This window comes from Camellia sinensis, chromosome 3 (genome assembly GCF_055761805.1).
Source record: "Camellia sinensis isolate YWXY chromosome 3, ASM5576180v1, whole genome shotgun sequence".
Taxonomy (NCBI): Eukaryota; Viridiplantae; Streptophyta; class Magnoliopsida; order Ericales; family Theaceae; genus Camellia; species Camellia sinensis.
Window position 1 is genome coordinate 200,459,091 of NC_138963.1, and position 20,658 is coordinate 200,479,748.

General features: G+C 35.1%; 1 long non-coding RNA gene and 1 pseudogene across 4 annotated transcripts; both read left to right on the forward strand.

Moving 5' to 3' along the window:
• Window positions 1-284: 284 nt before the first annotated feature.
• Window positions 285-8,331, forward strand: LOC114300551 (uncharacterized). Of its 4 annotated transcripts, none has more exons than XR_003642680.2 (7): window positions 285-560; window positions 686-765; window positions 1,357-1,405; window positions 1,539-1,701; window positions 2,290-2,351; window positions 4,948-5,085; window positions 7,287-8,331. It is a non-coding gene; the product is annotated as an uncharacterized LOC114300551 (long non-coding RNA). The 4 variants fall into 4 exon arrangements; XR_003642682.2 differs by having other exon boundaries at window positions 1,553-1,701; XR_003642683.2 differs by having other exon boundaries at window positions 1,576-1,701.
• Window positions 8,332-18,421: 10,090 nt separating this feature from the next.
• LOC145822158 (cytochrome P450 81C13 pseudogene) lies at window positions 18,422-18,772 on the forward strand (annotated as a pseudogene).
• The last annotated feature ends 1,886 nt before the right edge of the window (window positions 18,773-20,658 follow it).

Genomic DNA, 20,658 nt, shown 5'->3' on the forward strand with positions numbered 1-20,658 from the left:
TTTATTTTTTTTTTGTGTGGGTTTCTGAAAATTGACACACTAAGATTTTTAACTAAGGTATTTAGTAAGAATAGTTATTATATTGAATCCTAATTAAAATAATTTATAAACAACAAATATTGAACACCCACAAAATTATTATTCTTAATAATGTCTTGTTAGTGATTGAATTGAGTCGATTTAAAACTAACTTTTACACTAATATATAATTCAGATAGACTGTGGACAAAATTAATTAATTAATTAATTTTCTTTAAAGAATAATTAAAAGATGGGTTTTCACACACCGCCGCAGATCCCCATTGCCGTCGATGATCCTCCTCCGTCCTCCGCTGGTGCCTCTCTCTCTCTCTCTCCTAAACACCCACCGCCGTCGATGATCCTCTTCCTTCTCCTCCTCCTCTACTGGTGCCTCTACCGGATCCGAGAAGATTGTCGAAATCTAAATCAGATTTGAATCCTAGGCCGAGATCTGACCGTCATGAGCAATCCACAGAGACGCAATGGCTTCCAAATCCTACGACAAGATCGCCGATATCTGCGACGACCTCATCCTTCAGGCACACACATTACCCATCCTTCTATCCCATTATTGATCTCTCTTCTTATCAAACCATAATTTACTCTCTCTCTCTCTCTCTCTCTCTCTCTCTCTCTCTCTCTCTCTCTCTCTCTCTCGCTCTAGGTTTCAACGCAGGGGATTACATTCTAGGACGAATGGCCCTACTCGATTCATTTTCTAGGCCACATCTACATCGACGACATGTGAGTTGATTTTGTATGACTGTGTTGTTCAGTGTCATTGATTTGGAGTTTTACGATGGTTTTAGGGTTTATGTATATATATATGTTTTGTGTTGTAGCAATAGTGCCCCATTATTTAGTGTCATTTTTTCTATGTGTAAAATTTTGACATTGTTGGTCTCATTTTGTTTCTTGTTTGATTGTCAATTTGTCTTCTAGGGTTTGTGTTCATTTTTTTTAATCAGATGATTTTGATTGTGGAACTTTATTGATTTATATGTATGGTGGTTGAGTAGACCTTTTCTTAGATTCTGAATTTAGCTTTGATTGTTCAATTCTGTGAAATATAGGGGTGTGATCCTACTTAAAATTCTTAGTTCCTTTCTTTGAAAGTATAGGGGTGTGATTCTGAAAGTATGATTCTGAAAGTGAGATATAGGGGTGTGATTCTGAAAGTATTAAACTTGATATAATTTGAGTGTGGTTTTTGGATGAACCGTTGTTGAGCATGGCATTTTTTCTCTTCCTCTTCGATTTCATTTGGTTATGCCTCTAAACTTCTATCTCTTTCTTTTCTACATTCTTCTATTTTTTATATTTTTCCTTTTCTAGATGGCTATTTGTCACTAAAGATGACATCAAAGGCTTACCTTGCTTCCAGGTAAATTTGTTTCATGTCCCATATAGTTCTTTCAAGTTTTTTTTTCTCGATTTTATGGTGACGTGGCTATTTTTATCCCATCAAATCATGGTTGCTGACTTCCAGAATTGTATTGTACTTGTTGAGAATCAAGGTTACTTTTGACAGATGATCACTTTGAACTCTAGCAGCTAGCTAAAGAACTTCAGCTGCATCACAAACTTTTTCTTCGATGTTGGACTATGTGGGTGTGCACAAGGCCATTCGTGGGTTCAATTGGAGTCAAGAGACTCGAGATCTTGTAGCCTCTTTCTCTGGTAAGTTTGTATCTACACCTATTTTTGCATACATTGTTATGTTCTTGCTAAAAAAGTACACCATAGGAAAATATTGTCTAAATATATTTTTGATGTTCTTGCTGAAAAGTATTTGGTGGGTTTAGGAAATTAGTTTGGCAAATTTCCTGCCATAAGGATATTATGAGCGGAAGGTACTATTTGGCTTTCTAGTTATTTTTATACTGCAAACAAATTATGCAAAACAAAAATAAAATGTGCAAACATTTTTTGTTTGTATTTCGCAATTAAAAGTTTTGTTGAACCCAGGGGATGGCACTGAACTGAATGGTTCCTACGGTTTAGTTTAATTAAAAACACTATATATATATTATAAAGAGGTAAAGAAATTACATTGATGTATAATGTGAACTAATACTAATGCTGAAAGGTGAGTACTATACACAGAACATAGAACATCTCCAGATTGTATTTACATCAAATCATTTCTACAACTGCCATGTTTCTCATGTAATTAATAATTTCTACAATATCTCAATTTTGTCATAGTTTATACTTGAATTCTTTTGTTTTTAAAGTTTCTTTGTCACTCTCTTTTTTCTAATGTAGCCTTTATAAATTGATGCAAAAAGCAGCTGAAACGGAGCTAATGATTAGGTTCCCATATGGAGGTAAAATTCGTATTCTCTCTTCAAGATTATTGACATCTCTATTTAGCATAGTATCACAGTTCTTATTCAGTTAATGTGTTTCCAGAAAAAAAAAAAGAAAGAAAGAAAGTGTTCCATTGCATAAAGGACATCTTTGGTGGTTTTGTGCTTCAATTTCTTTGGCAATAATTTCGTATTAAGATCAAGTTGTTTGTGCTACCTTTGATCAATTTGTGTACTTCGGTTCAATTGCCTCAAAGTAATTGAAGCTTCTCCCTAGCAAGCAACAATTGGGCAACTAGAAATATATTTTTCCTTTAATAGGCAAGTTAAGGAGACCCGAACTTGAGTTTCTTTATTGGGGTAATAGGACCTAAGCTGCTGGAGTGTCCAGTTGAAAATCAACATAACAAGCAACAATCGCAATACTGTTGTATCTTTTGAAGGATATTATCAGTGAGGGTATTTGATTGAACTGGTCATCTCCTCTTTCAATTTTCTCTTCAAATCTTTTTTCAGTTTCTTATGATTGATTGAAATGAATGTCATGAGATCTACTTTTGACTTTATTGTCGCGAAGAAACATTGTCTTTGTGGGAAGGTTCAGTTTGAGCTTAATATACTGAGGCCTCATTTGGAAACATGCTAATTTTGTAACTTTTTGGCTATTTGGCTAAAATATGAGCTAAAAAAAACGAGTATGTTTGTGATGACTTTTTAACTTTTTACGAAAAGATGTGCAAAAAGTAGAGAGAAAAGAGAATCTTTGACTTTTTGGTATGGATTGTTGGCTTTTTGGCTAATTTAGTAACTTTTGACTTTTTTGCTAAATAGGAGGGTTCCCAAACTGAATACAACACAAGCCTAAGGGTAATTATATATTTATAATCTGTTACAAGATCCTTTAATCATCTTCTGAGCGTGATGACTAATAGCAATTTTGATTATTTACAATTGAAATTTGCAACTAATTGTGGGTGCATGTTATTTTTGTGTGCTTCTAAATACACCTTCTTAATTTGTCTTCACACCCACCATATGCATTGTAGAATTTTTATCTTATGGAGAAATACATGTACATGTGGGTGTAGAGAAAAGTTTAGTGGGTGCATTTAGAAGCTCTCGGAATTCTCATACCCTCGACCATTAGCACAATTCTTAGATAATTAATTTCTTCCAATTGATTATGAGATAAAAGAAGATGATTTCTGGTATGAAATCAAAATAGTGTTGTTAAGTTACCACTGTAGGTTCTCCAACATGCGAAGCCACTCAACCAAATCCCATTGGTTGGCCCTCTGTTTACACCTCCAGTGAACGTCAATTTAGTGGCACGGGTTGTTGTAAGAGCTGTAACTGATCTAGTGTTTCCTTCTGGTATTATAGACGTATATGGTATTCTATGATATAGCCAACAAAAGTCAGCTTAGTCATTGTATTGGGTATTTTTCTTCTCTTTGTTCTTTTGTTATTGTTATAATAAGAACATCAATATCTAACTTTTTTCCCATTAGAATAAATTTTGAGCCAGTCTTTGTGTAAAATTATAAGAAGCTTACCTGATAATTGGGCTTAATAAAAAGATTCAACACTCACACTTTGCTAGGTGACCAAAGCCATGGTAGTAATGGGTAAAGATTCAATTGGAAATATAGTTGAATTAGGATATTAGTAATATTTGGTTTCTTATTTTTTAGGGATTCTAGTTTTCTTTTTGTAATAGGGTTTAGTTTCCTATTTTGAGTAGGGTTATTATTACTAAGCTAATAACTTATTAGCTTATAAGTAATATACTTTGGCATTGTAGTAGACAAATTTGCGAACCCTCGTTCAATCGATCAATGTAAGGAAGACGACCTGCATTCCCTCTCTCTTGTTGTCGAACAGTCATACACCTTGAACAAGTATCGACCCAACACTCATACTAGCCGGCACATGAAAAAATAAAAGCAAATTAGCCAAAAATTGAACCAACTGCACACACAAGCCATGGAAACTATACTGCTGAAGTCCAGTTGAGCCAAAAACTACCCAAAAATGTATGGCATAGATTAAATAACTCCTAGAAACCTCTAGGATGGCAGGTCGGCACCCAGGGAAGAAGTGAACAAACCACAAAAGCTTCTCTAGTAAACGGATAAAAGAAATGAACTAAAAAATTCTGAAAAACATTTCAAAAATCGAAAATGCTGTCAGATGGCTTCAAAAAATTTCATAAGAATCACCATAGGACTCAGCATGAAGAAATGAATCAAACAGTATGCATCTCAATCGCTGACATCACGATTGTGTTGATGCCATGCTGACTTCAGCACTCTCACGCTAACGTCAACAATACAACAGGTTACGATTTCCTTGTGTGGAAAGTGTATGATAATTTCTCAGAAATTTTAGTGCGTGTAAGGTGTGATAATTTCTCACAAATTTCAGTGCGTTTAAGGTGTGATTGAATTTGATTGGAAGCTCTAATACCAAGTTAAAATTCGGGAAGAGATGGGGGGAAAGAGAAAGCAAAATATAGAAATAAGGTTTTAAAATGAGTTGCGTTCTCATCCCTAGATGCTTGAATCTATGTTAAATTTACCTTCTCATCTCTTTATTTATTATTTTTTTGCAGGTTCACTATGAGACAACTGGTCCAGAGATCTGGGAAAATACAAGAGGCAAGGTGGACATTTTTATTGCAGGGATCGGCACTGGTGGAACAATTTCTGAGGTTGGTCGATTCCTTAAACAGCAAAATCCTAGCATAAAGGTAAGTGCTTTTTGCTTTTAAATTAGTCAAATCAAACCTAGTTATGAAATTTGTTCCATATTCATTACATATGACATTCTTAGTACCCATGAGATGGAGGGAAAACTAAGTTTGCAACTCTTTTGGCTTGTTCCCCTGGTGCAAACAAGCACTATTCATTTGCCAATGTTGGTATTAGGGGCTTCTCATTTGATGTTTCATTTGCCAATGTTGGTGGCAAAATTAGAAGTACTCAAATCAACAGATTCAAGCCTTGTTGCTTGGGCTAGTATTGGCTTTCTAACTGTCCAGGGATATGTAGAATTTTGGGATGGCAATCTGTTCAGGATTTGTGTTTTATGTGTAGCCTGGACCTAAGGCTGTAAAAACTTGTATGTGCATGTAGATTCTTGAGTAAACAACAATACTACAAACTTAAAAAAATTACCCAAAAAGAGAAATCAATCAATGGTTTACTATCATTGCGAGACTAACTTTATATATATACCACACTTATTTTCAGGATAAGATTCATGATAAATTTTCATGGTCTATAGCATTTTTGTATATATAAAACATACAACTCCATTGACGTGAACTACCAATCACATTAATGTCCATTCCCAAATTGTCACTGTAAAACTACCTCTATATAACTTCCTCAAATTTTGATTACTTCGCAATTTTTTTTGTTCTCCTTGTACATTCAATTGGTTAATTTTTGTAGCACATTCATAGGTATGTAGAGTGTAGTAAATATATACATAAACTGACCTACAAGTAAATATTTTGAAATAACCATCACATGACAGAAACAATCACAGGAACAACAGCATTTTACATTCACAATTTTCACCCAAGAACAAATAAAATGCAGAAGCAGCTGTTACATGTATACAAGAATAAAGGACTAAAAAGGGTGTTCCTTGATCGATGTTGCTGCTTCAGATATTTTTGGGGCGTAGCAACAGCAACCAAAATCAAATAATAATAAAAAAATTATAGATAGTCATTGGTGATTGATTCTTCTAATTCTTTGAAATCCCATGCATCATTAGCTGAATATTGCCCTGCACCAGAAAAAATGAGTAACCATTAACAATGCACTTCAAAAATAGGGTAGAGGAAAAGACCTCAAATAAAATTGTTTTTCATTGTTAATCATGCTGCAAAGTACATTTGTTTTAATACCATATCCCTTTTTCTTTTTTTCTTTTTCTCACTACTCATCCAATAGAAACATCTTCATTTTGACCCCGTAATTCTTTGAAAGGGATGGTTTTATAGAGTTCAACAAATCCTTCAATCTCCATTTTCCCATCAGACACTTTTCTAATAGGGGCTACATTTGAGTGCAACTATTCAATCCTAAAGTTAGCTCAATTTTGTTTTGGATCCACCATACACACTATATGCTTGTTTCCATAAAATGTTTCAAGTTTTCAACAGCTCATTGTTTGTGCGTGTGCGAGCGAATGTGGGATCCACACTCACTCTCTCTATGGGTGTGTGTTTGAAAGTATAAATGGATGTCTACTTTTTGTGATTCAAATATGGGCATCCAAACCTGGCTGCATTGCAGTGATTTTGATTGAGAGACCACCTAGGGTGGTTTAGTGATTAAATGTGCTTTATGAACCTCACAACATCTTTTGGGTTTGACTACCCATTAGTGATTGAATTCATCTTTTACTATACAAGATTCACATTCAATCAACATAAAAATTTTGAAATTATATAACTCCTATATAGATAATATAACAAAGGCAAACAAGCAATGCAAAATTTGCACGAAGGAAAACAAGCACTATTCATTACATAATTTGCACCAGGGGAACAACTACAACATATTAGTGTAAGAATTTGGCTTTCATGCATTCTGCAGAGTGATGCAGTGGTAACATGTATGATGGATTGTCCGCTTATACAAAATATTTCCTATGGTCATAAGCAGAAATGTTGATTTGTTCTTTACTTTTCTATTGTTGTAGTAACAATAGGCCTAATAAAATTGTTTTCTACTCTTGTTTTTGGCTGGTTGGCCTTTGTGAACGGAATGGAGTGAGGTAGTCACTCTTTTTGGGAATATGAATTTGCTTGTCTATGTATGAATATCCCACAATCTTGTTCAAATTCTTTTCTATATTTGTCATACTTGTATTAGGTTGCCATGTTTTTCTGTTTACCGTGTGTTATTTATCGTGGTATGCTAATTCTTTCAGATATCCAGTGACGAAGTTGTAGAAACTACAAAGCAGCTGGCACTCCAAGAGGGCTTGTTGGTTAGTATTTCTTGTTAATTTTTAAACCATTACTATAATTTGAGAGGAAACATTAGATCAGAGATGCTTTATTCTTTTGTTTTCAATATCTCTGTGTCTTAAAAAAGGGGGAAATAAAATTTGAAGGCTAATTCAATGTTGAAGACTGGATGTCTGAAAGAAAACTATGGATCAATTGAAGACTATGGATCAATTCATATTGTCAACCTTTCATGAAATATTGTCAACTTTTCACTTGAATTAGTCTTCATATTGTCAACCTTTCATGAAAAACTAGTTTTCATATTGAATTGATTGAACCTTTCATGTGAATTGAGGAAGATAGGAGTTATTGACAATATGGATCAATTTCAGTTGCCATGTTGGTGTCTGCTGTGTTGCACTATATTGGATCTGGAATGGTGGCTGATCCAATTTATTCTATAGACATAAGAATGCTATTGTTTTGTTTACAATTTGATAATGATAGTCATTTAATTTGCTAATGTGACCTTTGCTTTCCATGGACATTTTTCATTATTTGTCCAATTTTACCTGACATTATTTCACTTTTTCTTTGGTACAAATGGATGAACTCGTGCACAAAGCTAAATTTCACAGGACAAATTGGCACTTTTTGCATTTTTGGAAGGATTATATATTTTTGTATAGATGTATATGAAAAATATTAGGGTAGACTAGTAGTTATATTTTTGGATACACTAGTAGTTAAATTTTTGGATGGGTGTGTATAGAAAATATTTGGTAGACTACTAGTTATATTTTTTGATTGATGTACATGGATAAAAATTTAAAACATAATAACAAGTACTTGTTATGTTTTAAATTTTTATGCTAGATGAAATATGTAGTTTGGAATTATTTGTGGATGAAAACTTATAATAGCTGCTGACTTTAATTAAACAAGTTCAGAAATGGTTGATATATGTATTTTGTTGAATGTTCATGATTCAATTTATTTGTTGGTTTGAATAATTTTTGCAAATTACAGATTATATTGAATAAATTGGATGGATTATTATAAATTACAAGTTTATTTTGTTGGATGTTGGGGACCAAAATTTGGTTTTGTTTTTCTAGTTTTGGCGACCAATTGATTAGTCGGGAAAGATAAGTTATACTTTTGCCGACTAAATAAAGTAGTCAGTGTATCACCAAGCACATTTGGTGACTAAATAATTAGTCGTTAAAATTATTAATTTTGGCAACCAAAGGATTTGGTCGCGAATAGGTCTATTGCCGACTAAAGTTTTAGTTGCGCAAACATTTCTTTTAGCGACAAACATGTTTCGTCGTGGAATGTGACAATTGGCGACTAATTATTTTGGTCGTGGAATGTGACAATTGGCGACCAAATTAAGAGGTCGTAGAATGTCACAATTGGTGACCAAAATTTTTGGTTGTGAAATGTCACAATTGGCGACCAAACTTTTTAGTCGTTGAATGTGATAATTGGCGACCAAATTTTTTGGTCGTGAAATGTGACAATTGGCGACTAAGATATATGGTCGGCAAAATATCACTTTTCGCGACCAAAATGTTTTAGCGACAATGGATTAGTCACAGTAATGATATATTTAGCTGTAGACACCCCATTTTTGACCGCCCTTAAGACTTGGGCGTTACTGATGGTTTACTTGGTGGAGACAGGTGTGCAGGGGAAATGTTCAGTTTCTTCGGCAAGGAGAGAGGCAAATCCTTCAAAACACTTTGTTTAGGAGTTTGGAGTTGAAGAAGAGAGGAAAGGAGAGGAGAAAACTAATTTGGGAGAAGTTCGGCATGAATCCGGGTAGAAGCGAGTCGAGCAGCCCTCGTTGAATCGGGCTTATCTGTCTGTACACTTGGAGTTTAGCTATAGGGCCACCACCGTCGGAAAGCTTACTTCCGGGGCTTCATTTTGCACTCAAGAATCTCCTAGAGCCAAGTCCGGGTGGGGGAGATATGATCAGTTGAAGTCGGGCATCATCCCGGTTGGATCGAATCTGCGCGGCTTCACGAAAAAGGGCATAACTTTTTGCACAGAAGGAATTTTAATGCAAGGTTTGCGCCATTAGAAAGCTAACTTCTGGGGCTTCAATTTGGACACCAACCGGCACTTTTTTGACCTCACCGGCCACCCATCGGCACTATATTTATCCGACCGGCAATTTATTGTGCCGACCGGCAGGTTAAAGTAGCCGACCGGCCTTTTTTGCTAACCGACGACCTTCCGGAGCATTCTGCAGATTGAGTGGATTCCATCTGTGCCAGCTGGAGGGCACAGACTGGATCCTCCATACACGTGTATGGAGGATCTTGGCTCTTGGTTTTGAAGCTTCTAAGAGAAGTCTTACTCCCTTGGCTCTATAAAGGAAGCCCTCTTCTTCCTTATACTAGGTTAGAAGAAGAAAACCAGCTGGAGCATTATACATACAACCCTATATCTATACATTCAACCCTCTCTTCCAAGCTCCAAAGTCCATTATCCTTGGCCATTTACACACCATGCCATAGCACAACACCACCACTTCCATTTCCAGCAGCTGGAGGCTGTTCTTCAAAGCCTAAGGAGCCACAAACTCAAGCCAAGAAGCCATCAAAGTTTGGTCTTCAAGGGTGAGTAGCATTTCCTCTCTTTTGAGCTTTTTCTTATATCATTTCTTAGCCATATTTGCTTATGGTTTTAGGCTCCGACCTTAACTGAAACTAGGTCTATTTTGAGCTATTCTACATGTTTGTTGAAGGGCTCAACCCTCTTTGAGAACCCTATCTCACACTTTCTTCATTACCCCTTTGTATGCCATTATTTTGCATGATTCTTTTAGCCTATGTGTGATCTGTTTTCGAGCCTGAGATAAACTGAAAATAGGCTTATTTTGAGCCCCTCTTCAACATTGAAGAAGGGCTCATCCTTGTTTGGGACCTCCATGTACCACTTGCCATTGTAGCCCTCTTTGGCCCCGTTTTTTTGCATAATTTATTAGCCTGTTTTTCTTCTATTTTTGTGGCTTGGTCCGAACTTAAAGTGGCCATATTTTGACCCCCTTGTCATGTTTCATTAAGGGTCTTTGGCTATTTGATGAATATTTTGTGTACTTCATGTTATAGCCCTCTTGTGGCCTTAATCTTGCATAAATTGTTTGCCATGCTTGTATCTGTTTTCGAGCCTTGTCATCTACTGAAAAACATCATATTTTTGGTCCCTCTTCAGTTTTGTAGAAGGGTATTTTTCTGTTTGGGTTTTGCATCTACCACTTGCTTCATTACCTCCCTTGCGGAGCCGTTTTTGTATGCCATTTTAGCCCTATCTTTGCTTGCTGTTTGGCCATGTCATAAACTGTAAAAATGCTTGTATCAGGGCTGCCTTGCTTCTGTCTTCATGCTCCATGTCCATATTGTGCATGCTTTGTATAGCTGTAGGCCATTGTGTATGCCTAATTTTGCATTTCGGGTCGCATGTCATGCATCGGGTGCCATTTTGCCATGATTCGGGGCTGTTTCGGGTCATGTTTAGCTTCTGAAATTTGCATGCTAGCATATCATCTTGCCATGTCTTGTTAGAGTGGCATTCCGTGCCGTAGGTTCGGTCCTCGGTTTGCGTGCACGCGTGCACGTACTTCGAGAGTCCTATTTTCATCCGCCGGCATCCTATGTGAGTGTGGCTGAGGCTCACTCATGTTGGTATAAGCCCATATCATGTTTTCATGTCATTTACATTGCGCATGCCATTGCCTCGGTTTGCGTGCCCGTGTGCACGCATTTCGAGGCACTTCATTTTCATCCATCGGCCTCTCATCTGAGTGTGGCTGAGGCTCTCTCATGTTAGTATAAGCCCATGTTGCATTCTATATGCCACTTTAGCCATTGCATTGCATATGCCATTGCCTCGGTTTGCGTGCCCGTGTGCACGCATTTCGAGGCACTTCATTTTCATCTTATGGCCTCCTATGTGAGTGTGGCTGAGGTCCACTTGTATTGTTGTAAGCCCATCTTGCATTGTGTATGCCATGTTTCAATACGTTGTGCATGTTATGTTGTTAGCATTGTGTGTGCCATGTAGTTATATTGCATGTTTGTATGTTTGCTTGCATGCTTAGGTCGCATGTGCATTGTTGTGCATTGCCTCGCCTCTTGACCAACCATGATTGAGGTTGGGTCCCTTGTATGTTTTGTGTGCATTGCATTTGACATTGAAATGCATACTTGACTCTTTGGCCATCATGCATCGAAATGCGTGATTGGTGGCCCGAGGGTCGAGGGCCATGTTCCCTTGAGTCCATTACATGATAGGGAGTGTGTCCATGCATACATGTGCCTGAAATCCTATGCCATATGCTGTCTATTCTCTGTTGCTGTCAAAACTGTCTTCTGCAGGGAGCTTCTGCCGACCGGCAGAATTTAGTGCCGACCGGCACTTTTTGAAATGCCGGTGACCCAATAAACAGCCGATGGAAGTTGTGAACTGCCGGTGGGAATTTCCCCTAGCCGGTGGTGCTCTGCAGCATGCAAGGAACCTGTCCTGGAGTTTTGGCAATTTTCAGAGAGACAGGGCAGTATAAACAGAGGTGGCAGTGTTATGGTACGGGCTTTCCGGGCGAGACGGATCCGAGCATGCATCACTCACGCATCCCAAGGCGGGGCTGCGGCCACCTCCTTGCTGCATTTATTTTGTTAATTAATTAGAAAGTCTGTAATAATTTATTCGCTTATCATTTGGAATGTAATATTTATTTGGTCCCTCCGAGCCAGGGCAAATCTGTAATAAGTGTGGGTGAGTGTGTGCATGTCTTCCAACCTCACTTCTTTCTTCCCTTTTACTTACCCGCTTTAATGGTTAGTATTAGGGCACGTTTAATTTAGCATACCCTATGCTATGCATGTGTGCATCCATGCATTTGTATTGCATGCATTAGGCTCGGTACATCACGCTAACTGCATCAATACTTCAATTCCCAAACTGAATACGTGATAGTTGTGCATTTTCACATGACATGTTTAGGATAGCCGAGCCTATTCTAGCAACATTTTGTATGCGATGCATTAGGCACTTAACATGGACTTGGATCATGCATGTTTGCTAACAAGTTCTTTGTTTTGGCATGGAGTACTATGTAAGTATTTCCGCTTTAGCATATCGCATGAGTGTGAATATTGCCATGACAGTATGATTACCATGAGGCTAGCTGCTTATGTGATATAACTGCTTGAATGCCTGTGGATGGAGGTTGAATTACCTAAAATGGAATAATGCATTAAAATTGTGAGTTTTAAGCCCACTAGATAGTGGCAAAATCATCTTTTCTAAAAGCCCACTTGAGGTTGGCAAAATCTGCATTTTAGCCTACTTGCGAGTAGCAAACCATTTTCAAAACAAACATGAAATGTTTTGTTCCAATTTGGGTGATCTGGTCTATACTTGTTTGCTGCGCGCACAACATAGTAATTCTAGGCTAATAACCGGATTAAGAACACATAACGTTTTCAAAATTGGATATCACGGTTAGTAGAGGCCGGTCTTCGGACCGGGCGAAAGGGGGTGCTCATAGCTGACCTTCCCCGATCGTACCCAAGCTCCCGAGCCGAGACAACTCCGGTGATGACGGACATGTGGCCTTCGGCACCGAGTCAGGGTTTCCTAAATTCTCCCATTTTAAAACATTTAGGTGGCGACTCTGTATCTGGCAAAGCAGTCCATGTTTGGCACTTCTTTCAAAAAAATCTGTTTCTCAAAACGATTTGCCAGATTTGGACTCTTTGGTTCAGATTAAGAACTGTGACACAAGTCGAGTCCGAACTGTAGCATGAGGCCCACGCGGGCGCGTCTACATTAGCGACCAAAAATTTAGTCGGCAAATCCAACTTTTCATGACCAACCAAAATTTTGGTCGCGAATTACTTTTGCCAACCCTCAATTGGCGACCAAAGTAGTGACTAAAAAAATTGGTCGCGAATAACTTTTGTCGACTAAAAATGGGCTTTTAGTGACCAATTTTTTGGTCGGCAAAAGTGTTAATTCTTGTAGTGACTGTTCTCTCAATTTCAAAATTAAAATGTGCTAATGGATCTATATTTTTAGCTAGTTATGGTTAGGCATGTCAGCAGATCAAATTTGCCATAATTCAATTCCCTTCTGATCATGACAGATTGAATTAGAAATCATCTTAATCAAGTTTATCCAATTATTCAATTCGAAAAGGTGATCCAATTGGATTTGGATGTGATTTTACTATAGGATTATTGGATTTGATATATATCATTAGGTGACTATTGTACTGTATTCAATTGTAATGTTATAAATAACATTTCAAAGTTTTTGGAATTTATCCCACGAAATAAGTATAATAGATAATGACAGCCACATATTATACTTAAAATTTTAGACTTATTTTATTTTATGAGAGATTAACAGATAAAAATTAAAGTAAAAGAAGTTTAAACCAAGTTAATATAATTTTTTTTTGTGTGTGAATGTTGTTGCCTTCCTTGGATTATGATTCATTCAATTCTAAAGTTATAATGGAAGATTTTTATTACATTATTTAAGGGTTTGTAATGATTCTTTTCAAATTTAAAATATTAATATCACAACCCATAGATATTATAGCCCTCGTTTAACATGTTGGGTTGGGAGGTTTTTGGGTTAAAATAGTCACAAAAAGATAAAATAGACTAAAAGTTGGCTTTTTGGCTTTTTTGACTTTTTTTTTTTGTCTTTTTGTGGTTAAAAAATGTGAGAGGTGATGTGACCCAAAATCTGTTAAAAGTCAAAAGCTGGCTTTTAACCAGCTTCCCAAATGGACCCAAAATGTCACATTTAAATCATAATTATTTTTACTTTTTCTCGCACAAAAGTTAAAAAAATCAAAAATCTAACTCAAAAGAAATTTTTAGCCATAGATTAAAATAGTTAAAAAATAAAAAGCCAAAAAACTAATTCACTTCCCAAACAAAGTCATAATAGAGAAACTTCATTACAATCATGGAATATAGAAGCTCTCAATCCCCCATATATACATATATATACAAGTAAAAGTTAAAGTATGTAAATCAAATCAAATCATATTATTACAATAATTAGATAAATCATAAATTTTATTATATTATGAGATTGGGCATTTGTTAACGGATTTGGATTGAATCTAATATGTTAACTGGCCTACTTATTGCAATTGTCTTCTATTTTTTTATTTTATTTTTTATTTATTTATATCTTTTTGTTAGGGAAGCAATTTGTTGAAGGATTAAAGGACAATTTTTTTTTTGCGAGTTTGCCATCGAATTTGTGCGATTATGTTCCAATTTTGAGATGGATTGCTTATCGGGGGAGGGGATTGAAGAAGAGTATGGTGACTTTGCAGAAGAAGAGATATGAGTTTTTGTAGGGTTTGATTGATGAGGTTCGGCGGAGGAGAGCCGATTCTTCTAATATAGGAGGTGATAAGGAAACGTTGATCAGAAGTCTATTATGCCTCTATTTGCACCACATTTTATTTTTCTGTTAATTGTGGTCTATTAATTATGGCTAAGTTCGATTATGATCTGTTGATTAAAATCATGAATTATTTTCAAAGAATAACATTGACCACATTTATTTTTATTATTATTTCTATCGACAGACATGCTAACGTGGCATGGCAGATGTGCTAAGGACATGGCATGATGACATGTTAAATGGAGGGCCAGAAAGTCAAGAACTGTAGCAATTTGAAAGTTAGTTGCTAAGATCAAGGAGCTAAGATCAAATCAAGCACCAAATCTACAAAATGTTTCCTATCAAACTTGAGATATGGATAATGTTTAGTAAACCATGGACTTGTTGAGGAAATCATGGACTTAAGTTATGTCTTTCTCTTATGTGGCTGAGCGTATAAATAGGCCAAGAGAGATACAAAGAAGAACAATCGATCATCATCAACCATCAAACACACTCATGTAGAGTTATTTAGGAATAGTTCTAAATTAGTCGTTTTAGGACTAGATTAAACTAGTAGCTTTTTCCAACCCCCACTTCTCTTCTTTCTGTCGATTGTAGTATTTCTTCAATTTTTTGTTCTTGTTTAAGTTCTTGCAACTGGTGACAAGTGACAATTTATTCAAATTAATACATATTCTATTCTATTCCATTTCCTCTTCATTTAATTACCTCCAGGAAAATCCTTAATCTGTTTAAAGCAAATAACTCAACCATAAAGCCTGATTTTTATTTGTGTTTACTTGGAATTTATTTGAGTATGTCAATCAAATCATTATCGATTGGGCTTAAACTAGATTTTTACCAACATAAATTGGCATGCCTAGTGGGACCATTCTAACTTGGAATAATGATGATGAACAAGCAGATTTATTCTTATGAAATCATGCCTTCAACAGGTAAGCTCATATCTTGTGCACCCATGGATACAAACCGCCAATGGAGTGGCAATGTTCCCATGGAAACAGATTATCAGTGGAATGCCTCATATTCTAAAAATTGGCAGTGTTATGGTGGTGGTTCTACCTCTTATTGTCAATATAACGACATGACAAATGACGTGAAAAGAATAATTTGGCGTTGTGAGGATGAAATTTATTGGTGCGGGAGTGAAATTTTAGCCAAGTTGCGGAACTCATGAAAAATTCAAAAAGCCAAAAAGTTACTCAAAAAATTAAAAAGTTATCATTATTCACCAAAAGTCAAAAATTACGGCTGCATAACTCCCAATTCTAATTTTTCCCTACACACTAATTTATACAATTTTTTAATACACATTTTTCCATAAATAGTCAAAAAGTTAACCCAAACATCCATATTTTTTTTCTCAATTTTTTAGTTCAAAAAGACAAAAAGTGCACTTATTTAGGACACCCCAAACAACCCCTAATTATCTTTATAGGCAAAGATTTTAAATAATTTCATCATCTTTGTATTATTTAACTCAAAGAGATTTAAATTACTATGATGGAAAAATTCACTGACTTAAAGGCCAAATTGTTCTAATTGATGAAGAAATTTGATATTGGAAGCAAAAATTAGAAGGCATAATGGCCAATGAAATTAAGATATGAAAATAATGTGGCTCGTATAGTTAATACACATATTTTTGAAGAGCCAATCATTCATAAAGAGCCAATGTATGTGGCTTGAAGGATTAGCACACCAAGTCATGAAGATAATATGACTTTAGAGAATTTTCATGGGCCATTAATGGCTAAAATTAAAAAAATAACTCATTCTCTCAAAAAATATTGAGAATTATGATTCACTTTGGGGGGGGGGGGAGGCATGATGTTTTGCCAAATGTGGCAAAAAGTGACAAGCCATTAATGGCTAAAGAAAGGAACAACCTCTTCTCTCGAAAAATGTTAAAAAATACGGGATGTGGCTCTTTGTTATATCACTTGACAGAGCAAAAGATGGAGTGTTCACAAATCGACAGTGATAGATTATTATGGATATAATATAACTTTTCAAGAAGTCGAATTATTTGTACTGTAAAATATTTTCTATCGATTGTGGTAAACCACCTTATAAATCATTTAATTGGATTTCATTCTTCAATCCATTTAAATGAGGGGGCAGTGTTTGCACCACATTTTATTTTTCTGTCGATTGTGGCCTATTAATTATGGCCAAGTTCAATTATGATCTGTCGATTGAAATCATAAACTATTTGCAAAGAATAACCTTGACCACATTTGTTTTTATTGTTATTATTTCTGTCGACAGACATACTAACGTGGCATGACAGATGTACTAAGGACGTGGCATGATGATATGTTAAATGGAGGGCCAGAAAGTTAGCAACTGTAGCAATTTGAAAGTTGCTGATATCAAGGAGCCAAGATCAAATCAAGCACCAAATCTGCAAAATGGTTTCTATCAAACATGAGATATGGATAATGTTGAGGAAATCATGGACTTGTTGAGGAAATCGTGGACTTAGGTTATCTCTTTCTCTCATGTGGCTGAGCCTATAAATAGGCCAAGAGAGATACAAAGAAGAATCAATCGTTCATCATCAACCATCAAACACACACGTGCAGAGTTATTTAGGACTAGTTCTAAATTAGCCATTCTAGAATAGATTAAACTATCAGCTTTTTCCAACCCCCACTTCTCTTCTTTATGTTGATTGCTGTATTTCTTCAATTTTTTGTTCTTGTTTAAGTTCTTGTAACTAGTGATAAGTGACAATTTATTCGAATTAATACAGATTCTGTTCTATTACATTTCCTCTTCATTTAATTACCTCCAGGAAAGTCCTTGATTTGTTTAAGGCAAATAACTCAACCACAAAGCCTGATTTTTATTTGTATTTACTTGAAATTTATTTGAGTCTGTCAATCAAATCATTGTCGATTGGGCTTAAACTAGATTTTTACCAATAGCCTCCAAGAATTGAAACCTGATTTTTATACCAAGGATCTCGTTAAGAGTTTAATACTGGTAAGTGTTATATGATTTTTGTTTTCTCACTTGTTTATTTCATTATTTATCATGAATGTATACATCTTCAATACAATATGACTGATGTATGCTCTCTATTAGGATCGAACTTGATCAATTTATGATTTTTCGATACAAATTTTTTTGGTACTATAATATTACTAATACTGCCGCTGTCGTCACCACCCAAATACAACCACTAAATAATAACACATTTACTTTTAAGAGAAAAAAATACGTATGAGGAAGTTTTTTTATTTACAAATTATGTTTGCATTCTTTTCTTTACATTATTTTTGTGGGTTTGTTTATAAGGTATGATGTTTCTAATTTATGCTAATTTGAATGGGTCTATTCTGTTGACTAAACTATTAATAATACAAATCCATCATTTTCATGGCGCTTGACAAAATGGCTATTACATCACATAATTATATATGTTTCTTTTTAATTTGGGTAGTGAGGTTGGGTGAGGCTTAAGTTTAATAACTTCTTAATTTTTTATGTTGTCAAGACATGTTTAACATGTGCTTTAGGTGATTTTTTGGGAGGAACAAGAACATCAACAGTCACGATGGAACGGCAGTGTCACTTCTTTTAAATCATCCATCGAACTTCTAGAAGGCCAGAGCAGAGATTGACAACCAAGTTAGACATAGGCATTTGCTAGATGACTTTGATCCTTCCAAGTTTCCCTTACTCCAATGTGTCATCAATCAAATATCCTCCTGTGCCGCTTGTATTACCACATTATTCATCCGAAGATTGCACTATTGGTAGATCTGAAGAACCTCACTGTACGATTCTGTTGGTGAATGCTTTGGTCTTGCATAGGGATCCCAAGGTTTGGGAAGAGCTTGACAAGTTCAAGCCAGAGAGGTTTGAAGGGGAAAGAGAAGGGTTCAAATTTGTTCCATTTGGGATAAGGAGGAGGATGAGTCCAGATGCCAACAAGGGTGTACGGGCAGTTTCCTTGGCTTTGGGCTCACTTATTCAATGTTTTGAATTGGAGGAGGTTTGAGAAAAAAAGGGCTTGATCGGAGATTCAAAACCTCTGCTCAAGGCTGAGGCTTTAGAGGTGGTGTGCATTCCAAGAAAAAATGCACTTGATCTCCTCTCTCAATTTCAAAAGTGTGCTAATGGATCTATATTTTTAGCTAGTTATGGTTAGGCTTGTTAACGGATTGAATTTGCCATAATTCAAATCCCATCTGATCATGACAGATTGAATAAGAAATCATCTTAATCAAGTTTATCCAATTATTCAATCCAAAAATCTAATCCATCGGATTTGGATGTGATTTTAATGTAGGATTATTGGATGTGATTATAATGTTATAAATAACATTTCAAGGTTTTTGAAATTTATCTCACGAAATAAGTATAATAGAAATGACAGCAACACATCATACTTAAAATTTTAGACTTATTTTATTTTATTTTATGAGAGATTAAAAGATAAAAATTAAATTACAAGAAGTTTAAACCGAATTAATATAATTTTTTTTTGTGTGTGTAGATGTTGTCGCCTTACATGGATTGTGATCCTCTTCATTCTAAATTTGCAATGGAAGATGTCCATTGCATTATTCAAGGGTTTGTAATGATTTTTTTTTTAAAATTTTAAATTTTAAATATTAATATCACAACCCTTAGGCCATGTTTGTTTGGGCGGACTGGATTAGCATTCCCATGACTAATAGTCCTAGGACTACGAATTCGTTGGATTGTGTATCCTATCTTAACTAATAGTCAAGTTTAAAATAATTAGTCCGTACTTCAATTGTTAAACCAAACATCGGATTAATAATTTTATTGGACTATTAGTCCAATCCCAAGCTCATGTCCACCCAAACAAACATGGCCTTAGATGATATAGCCTTTGTTTGGCATTTTGGGTAGGGAGGTTTTTTTTTTGACTAAACTAATTACAAAATGACAAAATAAGTTAAAAAATTAATAAAACAAAATGTCACATTAAAATTATAATTATTTTACATTTTCTTTTACAGAAATAAAAAAAAAATCAAAAAACCCAAGCCAAACAAGATTTTTAACCCTGTGCTTAAATAATAAAAAAACTAACCCACTTCTCATACGAAATTATAATAGAAAACTTCCATTACAATTATGGATATAGAAGCTCTCAATCCTCCATATATATACAAGTAAAAGTTAAAAGTATGTAAATTAGATCAGGTCATATTATTACAATAACTAGATAAATCATATTAAGATTTTATTATATTATGAGATTGGGCATTTGTTAACAGATTCGGATTGAATCTAATCTGTTAACTGGCCTATTGCAATTGTCTTCTGTTATTTTATTTTGTTTTATATTTATTTATATCCTTTTGTTTTTAGTGCAATTAATTTGTAGAAGAATAATATTATACAAATATAAAATTCAGTTACTATATATTTAGCTTAATCGATTCTAAAATTCAATAATTGGATCAATCATATACTGCGAAGTGGAGTGCATCGCATTGGCTTTAATTATTCACTCATATATTTAAGTGTTATTACAATTTACAACATCAAATATTAGAACATATTAAAGATACAAACACATAAATTTGATCAAGAAATCTATTCAAAAAGTGAATATGTGATGTAAATTAAAGGCTGCGGATGGACAAAACTGTGTTGTTTGAGATTCTCTGTCCAGATGCTCCCTCTCTAAATGGTATGGAAGTTTGTACCACAGCCATTCATTACAGGCGGTGTTTGGGAAGTAATCAAGTAGGCTATTATAGCCTCAAGATGAAAAAAAATCATTTAGGAGTGGTTTGGCATTTCTTATATAATCTTTTTTTTTTATCTTCTTATCTTTTTTTTATTATATCACCTCTCTACTTTTCTGTATATTTTTTTGTAAAAAGATAAAAAGTGCAATTATTT